We start from the raw sequence: 20,581 nt of genomic DNA, 5'->3' as shown, positions 1-20,581 counted from the left end.
TCATCCTCCAATTTTTTGCCCTCTTAACTTTTTCCTGCAGTCTTAATTGACTCTCTGTTCTTGTTGGGTTTCCTCTTCCTTTTTCCATTTCCTGTGCAGGTCTGGCTGATAGTACTCTGCTCTTCATTTATTGATTTGACCCTCTTGCAGGCTGTAGTGAACTATTTACTACGGTTGTCATTTTAATTTTGGATATCCTCCTCTGTTTTTTGTTTTTACTGATTGGATTTTGGAAATGTTACTAGAATGGAGTTTACACACGGATGTGAAAGCTCAGGAATTTTAATGTTCACCTCTTATTTGTGACCTGGGTTGGTTGTTGTATCAGTTGACGGATGCTAGTTTTGAGCCCTCAGCAGATGGGAACATAATGGCTTCAGTAGGTGCTTGCTGGCTGGCAGTGTATGCCTGAAAATCCTTCTCTGTTACCAGGTGGTGATCCTGCTAGAAAGCGTTGCATGTTTCATTGACTCTCTGTTTCAAGTGCCCTTCACCCTGTTTGAATATAAGGGAAATGGGAGTCGCACAAGAGAAAGAGAAGACCTAGGTTGTGAGATGAGCAGGGCCGGTGCTTCCATTAGGTGACCCTACGCAGTCGCCTAGGGCGCCAGGATTCGGGGGGCGGCATTTTGTATGCTCCCCACGGGGCACACGGGAGCTTCCGGTTCCGCTCCCATTGCGCTGCCGAAGAAGGACCTTCTGCTGACGTGCCGTGGAAAACAGCGGCAGGCAATTGAGCAGCTCAATGACTGCCGCTGTCACCTGCGGCATTTTGGCAGAGGGTCCTTCTTCGGCGGCCCGATGGGAGTGGAACCGGAAGCGTCCGTGTGCTCTGTGGGGAGTGCACAAAATGCCGCCCCCCGAACTCTGCCTAAGGCGCCAGAAACCCTGGCACCGCTCCTGGAGCTGAGAGTAGCCAAGAATAGAGAAAAGATTTGGGCTGTATTTTGAGTTGTTTCATTTTGAGTTCCTTTTTTAATAAAACCAACCCCTAGGATGTTGCTATGCACTGGGGGGAAGCGTTAAGGTTGGGTGAAACATTAACAGAATTTCCTGACTTCTGGGTGATTGAAATAGCTCTGTGTGTGTGTAGATCCGCAGTGTTGTATAGCTATAGCTGTTTGAGGGTTATTTTTAGTTTACTAATTAGTTCAGTTCCTTGTAACTAGCAGGATATTTTCCCCTCCACCACATCAATACTGATTTTTCGTGGAACTGCATGGGTAAGAACGTGGCAATCGAAGAGTAACACTTACCGATGTGAAAAGAGACCTTGAGGGAAGAAAAAACATTTGACTGTCTTGAAAGAAATGATGGAAGACTTGGAAAATAAGATTGTGTCTATAACAGTAGCTTCTGGCACCTTATGTCTTCACTTGACTTATTAAGTGTTCTGACATTTCATACAATGTAGAGCTGAACTATTTCTGTCCCATAAAATGACTTGGGTCTGTAAATGAAAAGGCTGTTTTGTACATCTTTCTAAATTATATGACTTACCTGTGTCAAAGAGGCAGGTTTCATTGCCTTGTGCTGTGAAAGGTAAAGACATTTTTTAAAATATTGTTTAGTAATGTTCCCCGGGAGTGGGAGGATTAGGAAATATTGTATATAGCTAGTGAAAATTACTGGGTATTTTTTACACTAGACTGAAGCACATTCAGTGTTTGGAATGTATTCTGTGAGAGAGACAGGACGTACATGTCTTGGTTTATTGATCAATATAAACATCTTTGTATTGTTGTACAGTGCTTTTCTGAATGGGAACGTAGGGAAAGTGATCTGTTAAGTCAATGTTTCCCAAACTTTTGAAAGCTAAGCCACTTTTCAAGAAAACGAAACCATTCTCATCCCTCACATCTTAATTTATACATCATCTGTATCCTCTCAGCTAGTCCTTCAGGCTCCACGGTTTAGGGAACACTGACTTAAATGCTCCCATCCATCTGAAGAAGGGCGTTTTCTACTCATGAAAGCTTATGCCCAAATAAATCTGTTTGTCAGTCTTTAAGGTGCTGCCAGACTCCTCGTTTTTTTGTGGACACAGACTAATACAGCTTACCCCTCTGATACTTAGATGCTCCCAGTTCTCATAGCTGATTGCTGTGTTCTTCATGCTGTGAATCAAAATGATGTGATGCCAATGGCTTAGAGGGGATGTCCCAACAAACCATCATGTGGAATAGTGCATTGTGAGAAAGGGGAACAAGTAAAGAATGTGCTGCTGTGGAAACTTGGAAGTCTAGACTATGGCCTGGTCTACACTATGTGTTTATACTGATTTTAGCAGAGTTAAACCGATTTAATGCTGCACCCGTCCACACAACGAGGCCCTTTATATTGATATAAAGAGCTCCTTAAACCGGTTTCTGTACTCCTCCTCAACGAGAGGAGTAGTGCTGAAATCGGTATTACCATATCGGATTAGGGTTAGTGTGGCTGCAAATCGACAGTATTGGCCTCCGGGTGGTATCCCACAGTACACCACTGTGACCGCTCTGGAAAGCAATCTGAATTCGGATGCACTGGCTAGGTAGACGGTAAAAGCCCCGCGAACTTTTGAATTGCATTTCCTGTTTGCCCAGCATGGATCTCTGATCAGCACGGGTGGCGATGCAGTCCCAAATCCAAAAAGAGCTCCAGCATGGACTGTATGGGAGATACTGGATCTGATCGCTGTGTGAGGAGACAAATCTGTTCTATCAGAGCTCTGTTACAGAAGACGAAATGCCAAAGCATTTGAAAAAAATCTCCAGGCTATGATACAGAGTCCACAGCCCAGTGCTGTGTGACAAGCGTAACGGAAAGCCAAAGAATCAAATGGACGCTCATGGAGGGAGGGAGGAGATACTGAGGACTCCAGCTATCCCACAGTCCCCGCAGTCTCCGAAAAGTATTTGCATTCTTGGCTGAGCTCCCAATGCCTGTAGGGTCAAACACATTGTCTGGGGTGGTTCAGGGTATATCTCGTCAATTTACTCCCCCTCCCACCCCCATGAAAGAAAAGGGAAAAAAATCGTTTCTTGACTTTTTTCAATGTCACCGTATGTCTACTGCATGCTGCTAGTAGACGCGGTGCTGTGGCACTGAACAGCAGCATCCTTTCCCCTCCCTTCCCCAGCGGCAGACAGTACAGTGCAGTAGGACTGATAGCTGTCCTCATTGTCATCCCGTGAGTGCTCCTGGCTGGCCTCAGGTGAGGTCGGCCAGGGGTGCCTGGGTAAAAATAGGAATGACTCCTGGTTATTTCTGGCAGATGGTACAGAACGGCTGGTAACCGTCCTCACATAGCAACTGGGGGCTGACCTCCATCAGCCCCCTCCCCCCCTTTCATGTCTAAAGAAAAGATTCTGTACTGCCTGGACTATCATAGCAGCTGGAGGCTGCCTCCCCCTCATTTTATCTCACTAAAAAGTCAATGTTTCTTATTCCTGCATTCTTTATTACTTCATCACACAAATGGGGGGACCCTGCAACAGTAGCCCAGAAGGGTTGGGGGAGGAGGGAAGCAATGGGTGGGATTGTTGCAGGGGCAAGCACCCCCTAGAATGGTATGCAGCTCATCATTTCTGTGGGATCTGACACGGAGCTGCTGTGCTCTCTGGTTCTCTGGTACACTAGTTCTCTAGTACACTTGCCCCATATTCTAGGCAGGACGGACTCTATTTTTAGATACAACATAAAGGAAGGAATGATCCGGGGGGTCATTCCCATTTTTGTCTTTGCGCCCCCGGCCGACCTCAGCAAAGGTCAGCCAGGAGCACCCATGACAGCAGCAGACGGTACAGAACGACTGATAACCGTCATCTCATCGCCAGTTTACAATGGCAGCAGCTGACAGTACAGAACGACTGGTAACCATCTCTGCTACCTTGCAAAGGCAAATGAATGCTGCTGTATAGCACTGCGGTACCGCCTCTGTCAGCAGCATCCAGTACACATACGGTGACAATGACAAAAGGCAAAACAGGCTCCATGGTTGCCATACTATGGCATCTGCCAGGACAATCCAGTGAAAAAGGACGTGAAATGATTGTCTGCCATTGCTTTCACGAAGGAAGGAATGAGTGACGACATTTACCCAGAATCACCCACGACACTGTTTTTGCACCATCATGCATTGGGATCTCAACCCAGAATTCCAGTGGGTGGGGAAGACTGGGGGAACTATGGGATAGCTACGGGATAGCTACCCACAGTGCAACGCTCCAGAAATCGATGCTAGACTCGGTACATGGACGCACATCACCGAATTATTGTGCTTTGTGTGGCCGCGTGCATTCGACTTTCTACAATCTGTTTTACAAAACCAGAATATTGTAAAATCGGAATAATCCTGTAGTGTAGACATACCCTGACTTAGTGAAATGAAACTATCCATACAATCAGAGCACAGTGAGATGTGCTTTTGATACGATCAGGTGCCTATTGATTCAGTTCAAAACCCCACTAGTTTAGTCAGTAGAAGTTACCTCTTTTTAAGACAATATCCGTTATCTTATGTAGCTCTCCTTCTTTCCTCAGGCAGCATTTTGACATCTAATTATATCGGGGCTTTAATTTTGTTTTAGGAATGATCTCTGGTACTTTATTCTCCCTTCCCCAAAAAGTCCCACAGATACAAGGGGAGGCGAAACAAGAATTTTAATGTTTACACATTAGCTCCCTCTTTCCCTCACTTGTCCCTTTTGTCAGGGATGGTAGGGTAGGAGGTCAATATGCAAGATTGCTGTGGTTTGTAAATGTCAGAGCTATAGAAGTTCAAAAAATTAAAAACCCCAATAAACCCAGTAGGTTGGGAGGGGTGGGGAGGACCATTAAATTGTCAAAACCCGGCTTGGAGATGAATAAGCAGTTTCTCTGCAATGTCAGGTCAGCTCCTTGCCTTCCTGGTGTTCACTGCATAGTACAGCCCTCTTTCTCCTTGTCTAGCATAGGTACCGCTGGTTCCCATAGAGACTGGCAGTAGTACTACATGGTGACAGATGAGAGCATCTCCGCAAGGAGAAAGGGGGCTGTACTATGCAGTGGACACCAGGAAGGCAAGTGGGACTTTTTGAGGACGGGAGAATAAAGTACGAGAGACCATTCCTAAAACAAAATTAAAGCCCCGATATTAGCAGCTGCCAGGAGAGTCAGGTCTTGCAGAGAGCTGCCTGCAAGGTTCTCCATCTCCAGTCACCAAAAAGGAGTTGAGGGAGAAGGCTGCCTGGCCAGCTGCCAGGCTGCCTTAGAGTGCTGGAAATGCAGGAGGAGTGAAGCATGAAGTTCAGCAGCATTCAGCTGGGGACAGGCTTAAAAAGCACAATCACTGTGGCAGCAGGCTGGTTTTAAAGCTCTAGTGTTGATTGTCAGTGGCTGCTATCAGCACTCATTACTTTGCACTACACCAGTACTCAAGAGAGGAGTCCCTTACCAGAGGTCACCATCCGGCATCTTGGCAGTGACTTGGGAAAATGCCGCAGAGCAAGCAGTGATGCTCTCTTGATGCACAGTGGTCAGCCTTTATGTGGCTGGCCTGAAGAATAGACTTTAGGAAGGCTTCAAAGAAGCAATGATCTCAAACATTTTGTTGGTTTCTTTCCAAAAATAACCCTTCCTTTCTTAGGTCAAGTGAGGGGACATGTATGTCAGCCATTTTTTCACAGCTACCTCTTCTGTCAATGTAAGAGTAGAGGTAAATAATAGCTCCACCTAATATGTAAATCAGACAGGAGCAAGACAATAGCTTTTTGCTGTGAGATTATTTTTGACTACCCCCAGAAAATGGTCACAGAACAGGAATCCATCCAATGAATTCGCTCTCTCTCCTACAGTTTCTTTCTGTGCTTGTTAATTTGTACAAATGATATGGGTACCAGTTAGAGAAATCTGGAGTCAGACCTTCACTGAGAGTACTTGAAAAGAACCCTTTCCACCGTACCACAGATGTTGGGTATTATAAGGGCTATGACTATCAATGCCTTAACCAAATATTGTAATACTATAATCCTTCAAATTTAGACAGTAGATTGTCATTACTTCAGAGATTTTTTCCCCATAATAGAGTGGAAGTGAATGAACAAGTATTTTGAATATACATATGGACTTCTGCTCTAACTGAAGTTTCTTTTCCACCAAATCATCCCTAGTTCCTAGATTCTCCATCACTGACCATTATTAAATCAAGATTGGATGTCTTTCTAAAAGATCTGCTCTAGAAATTATTTTGGGGAAGTTCCCTGGCCTGTGCTATACAAGCATCAAACCTAATGGTCACAATGGTCCTGTGACGGATTAGATCACAGAAACCCTCTTGGGAGCTGCCACCTGATGTGCCAAGACTACTTGTACCCCTGCCTTCCCTGCCAGCTCGGGACTCCAGCATCCTGTCTTGCTGAGCCAGACACTCCCATCTGCTCAATCACAGACCCAGGGTCTGAATTACGTGCCCCAAGGCTGCAGGTTTACCTGAAAGCAGCTGACAGAAGTGTTCCTGTCTTTAACAGATGCGCAACTCCTAATGGGGTCTAAACCGAAATTAATCCGTTTTACCCTGTATAAAGCTTATACAGGGTAAACTCATAAATTGTTCGCCCCATACAACACTAATAGAGAGAGATGCACAGTTGTTTGCTCCCCCAAGTATTAATACATACTCTGAGTTAATTAATAAGTAAAAAGTGATTTTATTAAATACAGAAAGTAGGATTTAAGTGGTTCCAAGTAGTAACAGACAGAACAAAGTAAGTCACCAAGCAAAATGAAATAAAATGTGCAAATCTATGGCTAATCAAACTGAATACAGATAAGATCCTTACCAGTTCCAGAATGTTCCCTTTCACAGGCTAATCTCCTTTTAGCCTGGGTCCAGCAATCACTCTCACACCTTGCAGTCACTGCCCTTTGTTCCAGTTTCTTCCAAGTATCCTGAGGCGTGGAGATACTCTCTCTTTAAACAGCTGAAGACAAAATGGAGGGGTTTCCCATGGGTTTAAATAGACTTTCTCTTGTGGGTGGAGACCCCCTTCTCACTCCTCTGCAAAGTCCAGCTCCAAAATGGAGTTTGAGAGTTGCCTGGGCAAGTCACATGTCCATGAATGACTTACAGTTTTACAGGTAGCATCCATTGTTTACATGCTACCTTGAACATCCTCAAGTAGACTTCCCGTGTGGATTGGAGCATTCCAAGATCCATTGTCCTTTAAGTGTTCCTTGATTAGGTACTTAATTTCAACATTCCTTTCTCCAGGAACTGACCAAATGCTCTACTAAGGTTATTTAGAAATCAAACCAGTACACAGCCAACATTCATAATGTTGAATACAAAAATGATCCATGCATGCGAATAGGAGTAATACATTTAGTAGATCATAACCATGTTACATGGCATATGTAGCATGAAACACATTCTAAGCATATTTCCATAGAGCCTTATGGGAAGTACCGTCACAGGTCCCCTTCTGGCTTTAGAATCTGTGAATAACTGGACTGGTCCATTGCTCAAGTCTAGTGAAGTAACTTACTGTACAGACACACATGGGTGTTCAGGATTCTTTACTGTGGTGGGTTTGCTGCGGGATGCCAACTCTGTAATAGAAATCCTTCTGTTGACTTCAGTGGATATTAGATCAGGACCTCAATTTTCCAAATGGAGCAGGTCTACTTTTCTGAGGTATAAAACCAACGAGGAGTCTGGTGGCACCTTAAAAACTAACAGATTAATTTGGGCATAAGCTTTCGTGAGTGAAAAACCACTTCTTCAGTCAGTCTCATGCAGAGCAAGAGATCTGGGCAACTAATGGTCTTGTATTATTAATCATTGCTGGAATTAGGTTGCTAGAATAAGGGAGGGCATGCTCATTGGTCCTGATTCAACACAAAAGATATCCATTTTCCACAGCATCCAAGCTAGTTTTTTCATTTTTGGAGGAATAGGGAGGAAATGACCTTCTGTAGCATAGCATGGATGTTGACATTTAGCAGGAAATATCTTACTTGCCATAAAACAGAAGATAAAGATATGATACCAAGGAAAAAGCTTTAATTTGATGAATCTTTTGGCTCCCAAATACTGGTCGAGGATGTGGGATCCACTTCTAGAAAATGTTTGGAAAAAACTAATCTGGATTGATTTAAATGTCAAGTATGCATGAAGGGTATCAGGATTTTCTTCCTCTGTTATTTACACTCTTTCTACCTTATGGAAAGCCAGAATAATCTAGTCTGATATTTCTTGAGCTCAAACAGCTTTTTTGGATATATTATTTCCTCTCTGTGATTGACAATAGGTTTTGGTCAAAGCACCAAAATGTTAAGTGGCTGTCCCACTTTCAAAAAAGACACACCAACCTTCCTCCCCATTCTTTACTTTATTCACCATGAACGGGAGGGAGAAGATGTTAAGTGTTTTGTTGTTGTATTGGTTATGTTGTTGTATTCTGGCTAACCCTGGGTTGTGCTGGGAAGACTGGTTGGTTACCTATGAGTACATTCTGTGCCTCTACTCTATCCCTATTGTCGTCATCTTCTGTGAATCATGACTTCCCAATCCCCAGTTATCTTCTCCACCTGCATATGCTCTTGCACCAGTACAGTGAAGCAGATTGTAAAAGAGAAAATGCTTGCTGTGTTTACTCTTCTTGGTGGGTAGGAATTCCATCTGGTACTTTCCTTCATCGTTATGAAGATTTAAGACTTTGTTTTTCTTTTTTGAAAAAGGTACCAGAAATCAGCTCAAAGCCAAGGTCTCATTCTTTTGTCTCTTGAAAGAGAGTTGCTACCATTATGCCTTGCATGAGTGATTCCTAATAAACTCTGGATATTAATTTTTTGAATCAAGTTGAATATATGAAGTTGACATTCCTTTCTGTAAAAGTGCATTTACTGAAGTGTGACTTCTTTTTTCAGTGCAGATTAAAATACTTTTTTTTATTGTTTTTGAGGAAGCCTGGATAAACTTGGTGGTTTTTTTTTTTTAAGTATGTACTATTCCTTCCAAAGTGTTACAGAAAAAAACAATAGCAGAAAAAGCTCTAAAACCTTCTTGTATACATCCTTTTGTACCAGTTGTCTACCTGCATTGAATGCCCTAATTTGACAAAACCATAGTCCCTTTGGTAACTTTTTTTTAAACATTTAAAAGGGTATGTTAAGTTCCATGTTGAATGTGTTTTCATTTAAAGGATATTGCTAATAGGCCGTGGGGGCCATAGGCAGGGATCTGAGAGTCAAGCAGTGTAATTTCAGGGTGGTGTGTTGTCAGTGTCAGTTATCAGGAATGTCTTTTTGCTTTTCAGGCAAGTCCTTACAGTCTCAGCACTGTGGAAGCGGTTACTGCTGTTCACACAGCACTGGTGTGCAGCTCCTAGGGGCTCAGGCAGTGATACCCAGAGCCAGGGGCAGGGACCCTGGGGCAGGGGGGTGAGTGGGTAGGGCTGGGTGAACAGCCCTTACCTCTGGGGCCTGTGCTGCTGTTTCAGGCAATGGCACAGGTGTGATGTCTGTGTGCAGAAATGATCTGGGACGGTCCCCCTGGGGGGGATGGGGAGAGACCTGGGACTGTGCCCCCTTGGGTGGGCCTAGTCCCTATAGGGGGATGGGAGGAGCCTAGGAGTGGGGCCTGGGTCAGGACCCCTGGTTCTGGGGGGCCGGACCATGGCGTATGCCCTGCCCCCCAGGGTGGCCTAAGGCCCCTGTGGGAGGGCGGGGTCAGGGCGTGTCACTCAGGCTCCGCCCCCGTCTCCTAAGGCGGCAGGGCCGCTGCCTGAGTGAGGGACAAGAGCGCGGCCGCGGCCCGCCTTGGTGTGAGCGCGTGCACCCTGCGCCCCTCAGCGGGCTGCTGTGGAACGCCTTGGCGCCAGCCGTGCTCGCGCGTCGCTGCGGCCCCCACCGCGCACGCCTCGAGCGAAAACAAAGGGCGCTCCGCGGCGCCTTGAGGACGGGGGCGGGGTCCGGACAGCCCCTCCCCGCGCGCTGATTGGCGGGCGCGGCAGCCAGGTGGGTGACGCGCCGCCGTTGCTGGCGGGGCGGGGCGGGAGCGCCCCGCGATGGCAGGAAGGAGACGGGCTGACACTCCCGGAAGCGATCGCGCGGCGGGGGCAGGCGGCGCAGGCCCGGCCCAGGCGGCGGGGGGGATCCGGCCGATACGCGAGGCGGCGGCGGCGCGTTGGCGGTAGCCGTGGGGCGGGCGGGCGGAGGCGGAGCGGCCGCAGGTACCGGGCTCCTGGCTGGCGGGGGGAGGGGGCGGCTCTACTGCGAGCCCGCCCGGAGCTCGGCGTGGTCCCTCCGGTGTGTGCTGGTGGCCGGGCCCGGGCCGCGGTCCCGGAGCGCGGGGTGGCTGTGAGGGAGTCAGCGGGGAGATGGAGGCGGCGCTCAGAGGGTCGCGGTCTGGTCCGGTCCGGTCGGTGCTGCAGGGTCTCCCGGGCCATAGCTTGTAAACAGTATTACAGAGCTGGGGAGCCTAACGCCCTAGTCCCGTGCCCGGCGTGGGGTCCCCGTGCGCTGGGAAGGGGGCGAGGGACGCAGCCGGTCCGGGAAACGCCGCCCCCCGTCCCCGTGAGCTGTCAGCGCTGGGGTGGGCTTGGAGAAGCCTTGTTTTGACTGAACACTCCCGCCTCTCTCAGTGCACCCGCTTTTGGTGCCCTCCCGCCTCATCTCTACAATCCTTACCGAGCCTCCGCGCAACTCCAGTGGGGTGGGATTTCACAAAGCAATGCGTGTTTAGTGGGGAGAGAGAAACAATGGAAAGGAGAGAGTATCCCGTGAGGAAATAGAGGAGAGGTCAGAGATACAAGTTGTTTGATAGTTTCTGTAAGGAATATGGATCAGCTAAACAATTTTTCTTGATTGCATACTGCTCGGTTTCCCTGAAAATGCTCTGTACTTGTAAAAATAATAATAATAATAATGATAAATCTCTAACTTAAGGGATCTTGTTAATTTAGGAGATGGTCCAGGTGATCCCTAAGTGTCATAGAGCTGTAATAGGGTAAACACACACATGCGGTTTACCTAACATCTCATTCTAACATGACTCAGAGTGGATTTTTAGAGAAGGAAGATCCTCATCTGAGAAATGTGTAGATTTTTTTGAATATTTTAAAAAAATTTCCATACTTGAGATGGGGATGCACGTGTTTTAGCTAATGGGTCTTGATAGCAAGCAAAGATTATCAAAAAAGTTTGCTTGTTAATTTCCTGCCTATGTATATGTTTGAACGTGCAGTTCCAGTATGAAAATTGACTATAAAAATGGCATTATCAGCTTACAAATTGGTTTCAGTGATGGCTAGATCAACTATGTGTAGGCGTGGCAGAAATCAATTTTTTAAAATAATTTTGACAGATATATTTGTGTTTAAGCTTTTTTCAATTTTTATTCAGCTTTTATTGCAGTTGCATAAAATTATGGTTGGTCAGATAATAACAGTAGATATTGAAATTGAAAAAGTTGAAGCTTTGTTTCCATTGAAGTAAAAATTGTCAACATATGTTAAAATATACAAAGAAAATGGCCTTAAAAATCAAACTCTTGAGTTCTTAAGCATTTTTTCTTTGTCTGTAAGTTTCAGTTATCATTGGTGGAAATATTTTTGTCAGTTGGTATATGGTAAAATGGACAGTTATCGACATTTACTGATAAATCTAATCCTTCCAACCCTAAATATATACTGTTTTACATACATAAATACTTTTGCTGCCTTCCAACCCAGCAAACTCACTCTGAGATCCAAGTCATGCTGTGGATTTTTTTCTGGCTCCTATATCTTCTGTAATAAGGGTTCAGTGGGGCAGATTCTCTTCCCAGTTATACCTGTGCAACCTTATTCTCTTCATTAGTTTGCACAGGTGAAACTGAGGCAAGAATATGACCATTTGGTTAGAATTTAATTAACATTTCTGTTCACGTGGAAGACGGAATATAGTCACTTTCTTTTCTCTTCTAATTGCTCTGCTGGGCTAATGAGTACAAATTAGTAAATCTTTTTCATCATTAAAGGAAGCATTACTGCCACCATTAAGGACCACTGCTCCATAGGAGAGGAAACCACTGCTTTTAGGGCTACACCATGAGGGCTCAGGTTCTCCAGTGGAAGGGGAATATCAAAGAGGATGGGAATCAGGCCACAGGTGCAAGGGACAGAGGAAGAAGGGGAAGAATCTGCTGAACATGTGCAATTGAGGGAGAGAAACCAAATACATGGAAAGGAAGGTGAGATGAAGAGCGAAAGCAATGTGATAAATATCTTTTGCTTAGGAGAAAAACATCTGTACTGCATTTAATAGTTAAAATGGAATACATAAATATTCCAAGCAGTATCTGGAAAATAGTATGATCAGTGGTAGTTGCCACATAGGTGTAGCCTGATCATGAATGGGGATTGTGGTTGGGCAAGGAGGTGGCTTGTGATAGATTATCTATCACTTGATGTCCTTAAATCAAGACTGTATCTTTAAAAAAGATAATTTCTGCTTGAGCCAGAGTATATGGGGCAAGGTTATCTGGCCTATGTTATGCAGGAGATCAAACTAGGGGATCTAGATGGTCTGGCCTTAAAAATCTACAAGAACTCTTTAATAAGACTGGAGTCACAGGTTTGTTACAAAGTGTATTTTCTTCTTCGAGTGCTGTCCCTGTGGGTGCTCCACTGTGGGTGCTCCACTCTAGGTGACTGCGTCCCGGCGCTGTCGATCGGAGATTTTCGGTAGCAGTGCCTGGTTGGGGCGCACGCACCCAGATGGTATCTCCCGTCTAGTTGGAATCTTCCTGAGTGCGTGCGCCCCACACCCCCCTCAGTTCCGTCTCAACCATCCTCGGCTGAAGACGGGACTCGGGGCAGTGCTACTTTCTCTTCCCTGATCTTTATAGGAAACAGTAACAAAGAACATAGAAATAATTATTAATTACTTCCCAGTTGTTGCCCTTCCTTTAGTATAGTTGCATAGTTACTTTGTTTAAAAAACAAAACAAAACACATACCTCAGGCTTGTCTCCCATTGAGACTCTCTTCTCTAACTCATAATGCCAGGACCTTCAGGTTTCAAAAGATGCATCTCCTGTCAGGACTCCATGCCATGCTCAGATGGCCACTCTCATTGTGTGAAGTGCCTCGGGGACACCCACATCCCTGCGAAGCGCCTCCATTGTGCGAGCCTCAAGTCAAGAGCTTGTCGTGACAGGGATCTGCGCCTCAAGATCATCATGATGGAAAAATCCCTGCAGCCGCTGTCGTAGACGGGAAAGGTAGAACCCGCTCCCACACGCTCCCCAGCCAGATTGGAACTGGTGGGGAGCGTTGCTTCACCCTCCCTGGAGCGGAGACAAGAAGCTCAGCAGTCTCTCAAACGAGATGCTAACAAGGGTAGGGGGTCTCCGGCGAGATCCCTACCCCCTGTGCTGACAGCCCGAAAGACAGCTGTTTCAGCCTCTCCTAATGCCTCAGGAACCGCTCTGACAGAGCTTAGAGGCCGGGACCAGACCTCCCGCACGGGGAAGACACCTATTGACTCAGTCCCCTCAGCGCCACAAACAACTGCGGCGCCGACACCTCACTCCTCTTCGGCACCGAGGAAGGCTACAGCACCAGCACCACATTCCTCCTCGGCACCGGCCGCGATGCCGGCACTGCGTTTGGCTCCGACACCCAGAACGGCCGCGGCACTTACAGCCTGGTCAGTTTCAGCGCTAAAAGCAGCAAGCGGTGCCGCCAGCGCGCTCTGCCTCAGCAACGAAAATAGCTGCGGTGCTGACAGCGCGATCAGCCTCGGCACCGCGAAGAGGGTCGGCACCCAGCCACTCTTCTGCCCGTGCACCAGCAGCAGACTCCCTGCAGGGCACCTCTAGGTTCAACACAGCAGGACACTCTCTGCCACTCTCTCCTACTAAAGAACCAGAGCAGAGAGCAGGCTTAGATCAGCCTAGAGAGCAGGAGCAACAGCTTCTCACTCAGTGACCTTCTAGTGCCACCTGAGCCTCACTCTCCGCCTCTAGACACAGAAGACTCCTTTCTTGACCTGCCACTTTCTCCACCTGAACTGGCTTTCACCGATGGTGACCTTGAGCTACAGCAGCAAGCGAAGTTCTCCCCTCCTGCTTCTCCTCCACAGGCACCTTTATCACCTCAGGTCATGTCTCAAGCTCAGCAGCTTCATTTTCCTACGTTGTTCCCCCCCCCCCTCCCCGTGGGCGATGCCTGGGTTCTCCTACCCCATGCCTTGGCCTCAGTGGTACCCGTGGCAGAATCCTCCTACCAATCATCTTCCTTCGGTGCCTCAGTCTCCTGCTCCGTCCACTTCCAGGGTGCCTGAGCCCCCTCCAGAGTCTGGGAGCTATGCACCATATCCTGACTCGCCTAACCCTAACTCTCCATTAGCCTCAGATGAAGCCATCCTCCCTCCACTTCCACAGTCCGTGGATGACTGCAAACAATTTCAAGAACTTTTCAGGAGAGTTGCAGTCAGTCAGGATATCCCCTTAGAAGAGGTTCAGGAGAATCAGCACAAACTCCTCAAAATTCTTCAACCGTCTGCGCCCTCGAAAATCTCACTCCCTATAAATGAAGCACTCATGGAGCTAGCTGACACCCTCTGGCAAACCCCAGCTTCTCTAGTACCAACTTGTAAGAAGATCGAACGTAAATACTACGTTCCTGCAAAGGATGCAGACTTCCTATTTTCTCATCCACCACCGAACTCTCTTGTCATTGATGCAGTTACACAGCGAACTAAACAGTCACAATATCGACCAACCCCACAAGACAAGGACCTTAGACGCCTTGATGTCCTGTGCCGCAAGGTTTATACATCCTCTACACTACAGTTCAGGATTGCAAACTATTCTGCTCTCCTCGCCAGCTATGATTTTGATAATTTATAATAAGCTTCTCGAATTTGCCTCATACATCCCAGAGGATAGAAGAGCAGACTTCAAATCAATCCTGTCTGAGGGACAACTGATCTCCAGAACGGCCCTACAAGCGTCCTTAGACACAGCAGACACAGCAGCCTGTACAACTGAAACTGCTGTGGTTATGCGGAGATTCTCATGGCTCTCTGCCTCAGGCATTCCCAAAGAGCTCCAGACCAAAGTGGAGGACCTCCCCTTTGATAAGGACAAACTCTTTTCGAAAAAAACTGATGAACTCCTCTACACCATGAAAGATTCGAGAGCGACACTGTGCACCCTGGGCATTCACCCATCACTTCCCAGGAGACAACGATACCAACCATACCAAAGACCACGCACACATCAGTACTATCGCCCTCAATCCAGACCATATGACGCAACTAGGAATTGTACTAGACCTCCCAAATGCAGACAAAATCAAAATCAAGCCACCACCTTCCGTCCACCAGGCAATAAACAACAGTTTTGAAGCTTTGGTTGAGGGTCTGCACGACCACCCCTTGATTCCACCACTTACCTGTCCATTTGGCCACCGCCTCCAGTATTTCCAACATGCTTGGCAGCGGATTACACAGGACCGTTGGGTCCTCGAAATAGTTTGGACCGGTTACTCCATCCAGTTCATATCCTACCCTTTCCCCTTCCCCGTCACTCTTCAGAGACCCCTCTCACGAAGAGTTACTTCGCACAGAAGTAGCACACCTTCTGCAACTAGGCGCAGTGGAACCTGTGCCGCTGCAACATCAAGGGACAGGGTTCTACTCCCATTTCTTTCTAACGCAGAAGAAAACCGGGGGATGGAGGCCTATACTACACCTACGCCGACTGAACAAATTTGTGAGGACACAAAGATTCAAGATGGTCACATTGGGCACAATAATACCTGCGTTGGATCAAGGGGACTGGTTCACAGCCCTCGACCTACAAGATGCTTACTTCCAAATATCAATACATCCAGCTCACAGAGGCTTCCTATGATTCACAATCGGTCAGGATCACTTCCAGTACAGAGTTCTCCCTTTCTGACTCTCCACAGCTCCAAGAGTTTTTTCCAAGACCCTAGCCGTGGTTGTGGCTCACCTCCGCAAACACGGGGTCACACTTTTCCCCACCTGGACGATTGCCTCATCAGGGGCGACTCCTATGGCGAGACACTTCAAGCCACATGCTTCGCCATCTCCATTTTTCACAACCTAGGCCTCCAAATAAACATTCAAAAATCTACCCTGATACTTACGCAACAGATCGAATTCATTGGAGCTCATCTTGACTCAACCCAGAGCAGGGTCTCGCTCCCATAGAACAGATTCCTCAATATCACACGGCTCATACGTACGCTCTCTATTCGTCCCAGGACGCAAACAAGAATCTGCCTACAGCTCCTTGGTCACATGGCAGCTACCACCTTTGTGGTTCAACACGCCAGGCTACATATGCGATGCCTCCAGGGCTGGCTCAACTCCAGTTTCAAACCCAGCAGACATCCCTTAGGGATGCTGCTAACTCCTCCACCTCATGTTGTAGCTTCCCTACAATGGTGGACAAGTCCAGAAAACCTCTGCACAGGGGTTTCCTTCCAGCAACGATCCCCAACGCTCATGCTCACCATGGACGCGTCCCTGATTGGTTGGGGAGCGCACCTAGAGGAACACAGGGCACAAGGCCGGTGGTCTGCCTCAGAGACACATTTACACATATATCTCTTAGAGCTCAGAGCAGTGAGGAGAGCATGCCGTCACTTTCTTCCCCTCATAAAGAACAAATACCTGCGAGTCTTAACAGACAAGATTGCATGTATGTATTACATAAACAGACAAGGGGGAACACGATCACGTTCCCTCTGCATGGAAGCCATTCAACTATGGAATTGGTGCATACGACATCGAATACAGATCATCGCTTCCTGTCTACCAGGCTGTCACAACATGACTGCCGACGCACTCAGCAGACACTTCTCGATGGAACACGAATGGGAACTGCACCCCGCATTACTCCAACAGCTCTTCTCCCACTGGGGCATGCTGTCCATAGATCTCTTTGCCACGACTCGAAACCGGAAATGCCCTCTGTTTTGCTCCAGGGCGGGACTCGGGGTTGCATCCTTAGGGGATGCATTCCTCATCCCATGGAACAACTGCCTCCTGTACGCCTTCCCACCTATCCCTCTACTACACAGGGGAGGAAGATCGCGGACGACAAGGCCCAGGTCATCCTTATTGTCCCGGCTTGGCCAAGACAGACGTGGTACCCCTACCTTCTCCACATGTCCTCCCGTCACCCATGGGCTCTCCCCAACAAACCAGACCTCTTCTACAAGGACAACGGACAAGTCCTTCACCCCAGCTCCAAAAGCTCCATCTCACAGCCTGGTTCCTTCATGGTTCCAAACCCATGAACTAGCCTGTTCCGAGCAGGTCCAACATGTCCTCTTGCACAGTAGGAGAGACTCAACTCATAAAACCTACCTTCAGAAGTGGAGACGTTTCGCTCTTTGGTGCTCGCATAACCATTTATCACCCAATAATGTGACCCTCCCTAACATTCTAGACTACCTCCTGAAACTAAAACAGGATGGACTCTCGATCAACTCCATCAAAGTGCACCTGGCGGCGCTTACCACCTTCCATGACCTATTGGATGGGTACTGACTCTTTACACACCCCACCATTAAACACTTTCTCGCTAGCCTGCAAAATCTTTACCCTGAGATTCATCCAACAGTGGCTACATGGAATCTTCACCTCGTACTTCATACCTGCATGAAACCTCCATTTGAGCAGTTGGCTACCTCCTCTCACCTCCATATGTCCATGAAGGTGGCTTTCCTAGTCGCCATAACATCAGCGAGGAGAGTTGGTGAAATGAGTGCCCTCATGGCCCACCCTCCCTACACAATCTTCTCCAAAGATAAAGTCACTTTGAGACCACATCCTAAATTTCTTCCTAAGGTGGTGTCAACCTTCCACCTCAACCAACCTATATACTTACCTACTTTCTATCCCAAACCTCACAAAACTCCGCAGGACGCAGCCCTGCATACTCTCGACGTGAGGAGAGCAATTGCCTTTTATTTAGAACGGACTAAACCATTTCACAAGTCTCCACGACTCTTGGTTTCCATTGCCAAAAGATCAAGGGGCGTGGTTATCTCTAAACAACGTCTATCCAAGTGGATTTCTGACATCAGATCCTGTTACCGTGCGAAGAATCTTCAACCACCCGATAACATTAGAACTCATTCCACTAGAGCCATGTCGGCATCCATTGCCTTCTTACACAACGTTCCCATTCCTGATATCTGCAAGGCGGCTACATGGTCATCTGAACACACGTTTGCAAAACACTATGCTCTCACGCAAGACACCACGGCAGACGCAATAGTACGCCATACAGTACTATTTTCAGTACTCCCTGCCGCATCTCCGAAATCCCACCAACCTTAGTGGGTACTGCTACACATTCATCTAGAGTGGAGCACTCTCAGGGACAGCACTCGAAGAAGAAGAGAGAGTTACTCACCTTGCAGTAACTGAAGTTCTTCGAGATGTGTGTCACTGTGGGTGCTCCACTCCCCGCCCCCCTCCCCTCTACTTTGGAGTCCTAGTTGGATGCTCCACGGCAGAGAAGGAACTGAGGAGGGTGTGGGGCGCACACACTCAGGAAGATTCCAACTAGACAGGAGATACCATCTGGGTGCGTGCGCCCCAACCAGGCATTGCTACCGAAAATCTCCAATCAACAGCGCCGGGACGCACTGTCACCTAGAGTGGAGCACCCACAGGGACACACATCTCGAAGAACTTCAGTTACTGCAAGATGAGTAACTTTCTCTTCTCCTTCTATAATTGTGGATGGGATTCCTATGATTTTTTGAGGCTCTATTTAAAACCGTAATAAATCAAAATCACCATCACTGCAGACCCCCACTGTTTACAATACAGTATATGAGTTTTCATTAAAAAATGCAGGCTGAACAGCTTTTCCTCTGCACCTGTGTTGATGCAGTGATGGTAGGAGCTGTTGCCTCTCTCAGGGTATGTGTACAGTACAGGATTATTCTGATTTTAAATAAACCGGTTTTGTAAAACAGATTGTATAAAATCAAGTGCACGTGGCCACACACAGCACAATAATTCGGTGGTGTGCATCCATGTATCGAGTCTATTATTGATTTCTGGAGCATTGCACTGTGGGTAGCTATCCCGTAGCTATCCCATAGTTCCCGCAGTCTCACCCGCCCATTGGAATTCTGGGTTGAGATCCCAATGCATGATGGTGCAAAAATAGTGTCGGGGGTGATTCTGGGTAAATGTCGTCACTCATTCCTTCCTCTGTGAAAGCAGCAGCAGACAATCATTTTGCGCCCTTTTTCCCTGGATTACTCTGGCAGACGCCATAGCAAGGCAACCATGAAGCCTGTTTTGCCTTTTGTCATTGTCACCATCTGTGTACTGGATGCCGCTGACAGAGGCGGTACTGCAGTGCTACACAGCAGCATTCATTTGCCTTTGCAAGGTAGCAGAGATGGTTACCAGTCATTCTGTACCATCTGCTGCTGTCATGGGTGCTCCTGGCTGGCCTCGCTGAGATCGGCCAGGGGCACAAAGACAAAAATGGGATTGACTCCCCAGGTCATTCCCTTCTTTATGTTTTATCTAAAAATAGTCAGTCCTGCCTAGAATATGGGGCAAGTATACTAGAGAGCCACTGCATCAGAGAACCAGAGAGCACAGCCGCTCCGTGTCAGATCCCGCAGAAATGATGAGCTACATGCCATTCTAGGGGGTGCCCCTGCAACAACCCCACCTGTTGCTTCCCTTCTCCCCCAACCCTCCTGGGCTACCATGGCAGTGTCCCCCCATTTGTGTGATGAAGTAATAAAGAATGCAGGAATAAGAAACATTGACTTTTTAGTGAGATAAAATGAGGGGGAGGCAGCCTCCAGTTGCTATGATATTCCAGGCAGTACAGAATCTTTTCTTTAGACATGAAAGGGGGGGAGGGGGATGATGGAGCTCAGCCCCCAGTTGCTATGATGAGGACAGTTACCAGCCGTTCTGTACCATCTGCTTGGAATAACCAGGAGTCATTCCTATTTTTACCCAGGCGCCCCTGGCCGACCTCACCTGAGGCCAGCCAGGACTACTCACGGAATGATGACGAGGACGGCTATCAGTCCTTTTATACGGTATTGTCTGCCACCAGGGAGGGGAAAGGAGAGGATGCTGCTGTTCAGTGCCGCAGCACCCCATCTGCCAGCAGCATGCAGTAGACATAGAGTGACACTGAAAAAAGTCAAGAAACAATTTTTTTCCCTTTTCTTTCACGGGGGGGAGCGGGGCGGTAAATTGACAAGATATACCCTGAACCACCCCAGACAATGTGTTTGACCCTACAGGCATTGGGAGCTCAGCCAGCAATGCAAATACTTTTTGGAGACTGTGGGATAGCTGGAGTCCTCAGTCCCCCTTCCCTTCCTCCATGAGCGTCCATTTAATTCTTTGGCTTTCCGTTACGCTTGTCACACAGCACTGTGCTGTGGACTCTGTATCATATCCTGGAGATTTTTTTCAAATGCTTTGGCATTTCATCTTCTGTAACAGAGCTCTGATAGAACAGATTTGTCTCCCCACACAGCGATCAGATCCTGTATCTCCCATACAGTCCATGCTGGAGCTCTTTTTGGATTTGGGA

General features: G+C 47.4%; 1 protein-coding gene across 2 annotated transcripts in view; it reads left to right on the top strand.

The window, feature by feature from the left end:
- RNF38 (ring finger protein 38) overlaps positions 1-20,581 on the top strand; it is a 223,484-nt gene that overhangs the window by 110,698 nt on the left and 92,205 nt on the right. The window contains exon 1 of one of the 2 annotated variants that reach the window (XM_030565842.1): positions 10,111-10,193. The exons of the other annotated variant lie outside the window; for it this stretch is intronic. The gene's annotated coding sequence lies outside the window, so the exon portion shown is untranslated. Of the gene's footprint in view, positions 1-10,110; positions 10,194-20,581 lie in introns of those variants that run through there. 2 annotated transcript variants of the gene reach the window in all.

Source organism: Gopherus evgoodei, chromosome 6 (genome assembly GCF_007399415.2).
Source record: "Gopherus evgoodei ecotype Sinaloan lineage chromosome 6, rGopEvg1_v1.p, whole genome shotgun sequence".
Lineage (NCBI taxonomy): Eukaryota > Metazoa > Chordata > Testudines > Testudinidae > Gopherus > Gopherus evgoodei.
The sequence above is the reverse complement of the archived record's forward strand: the minus strand, read 5'-3'. Positions and strand labels throughout refer to the sequence as shown.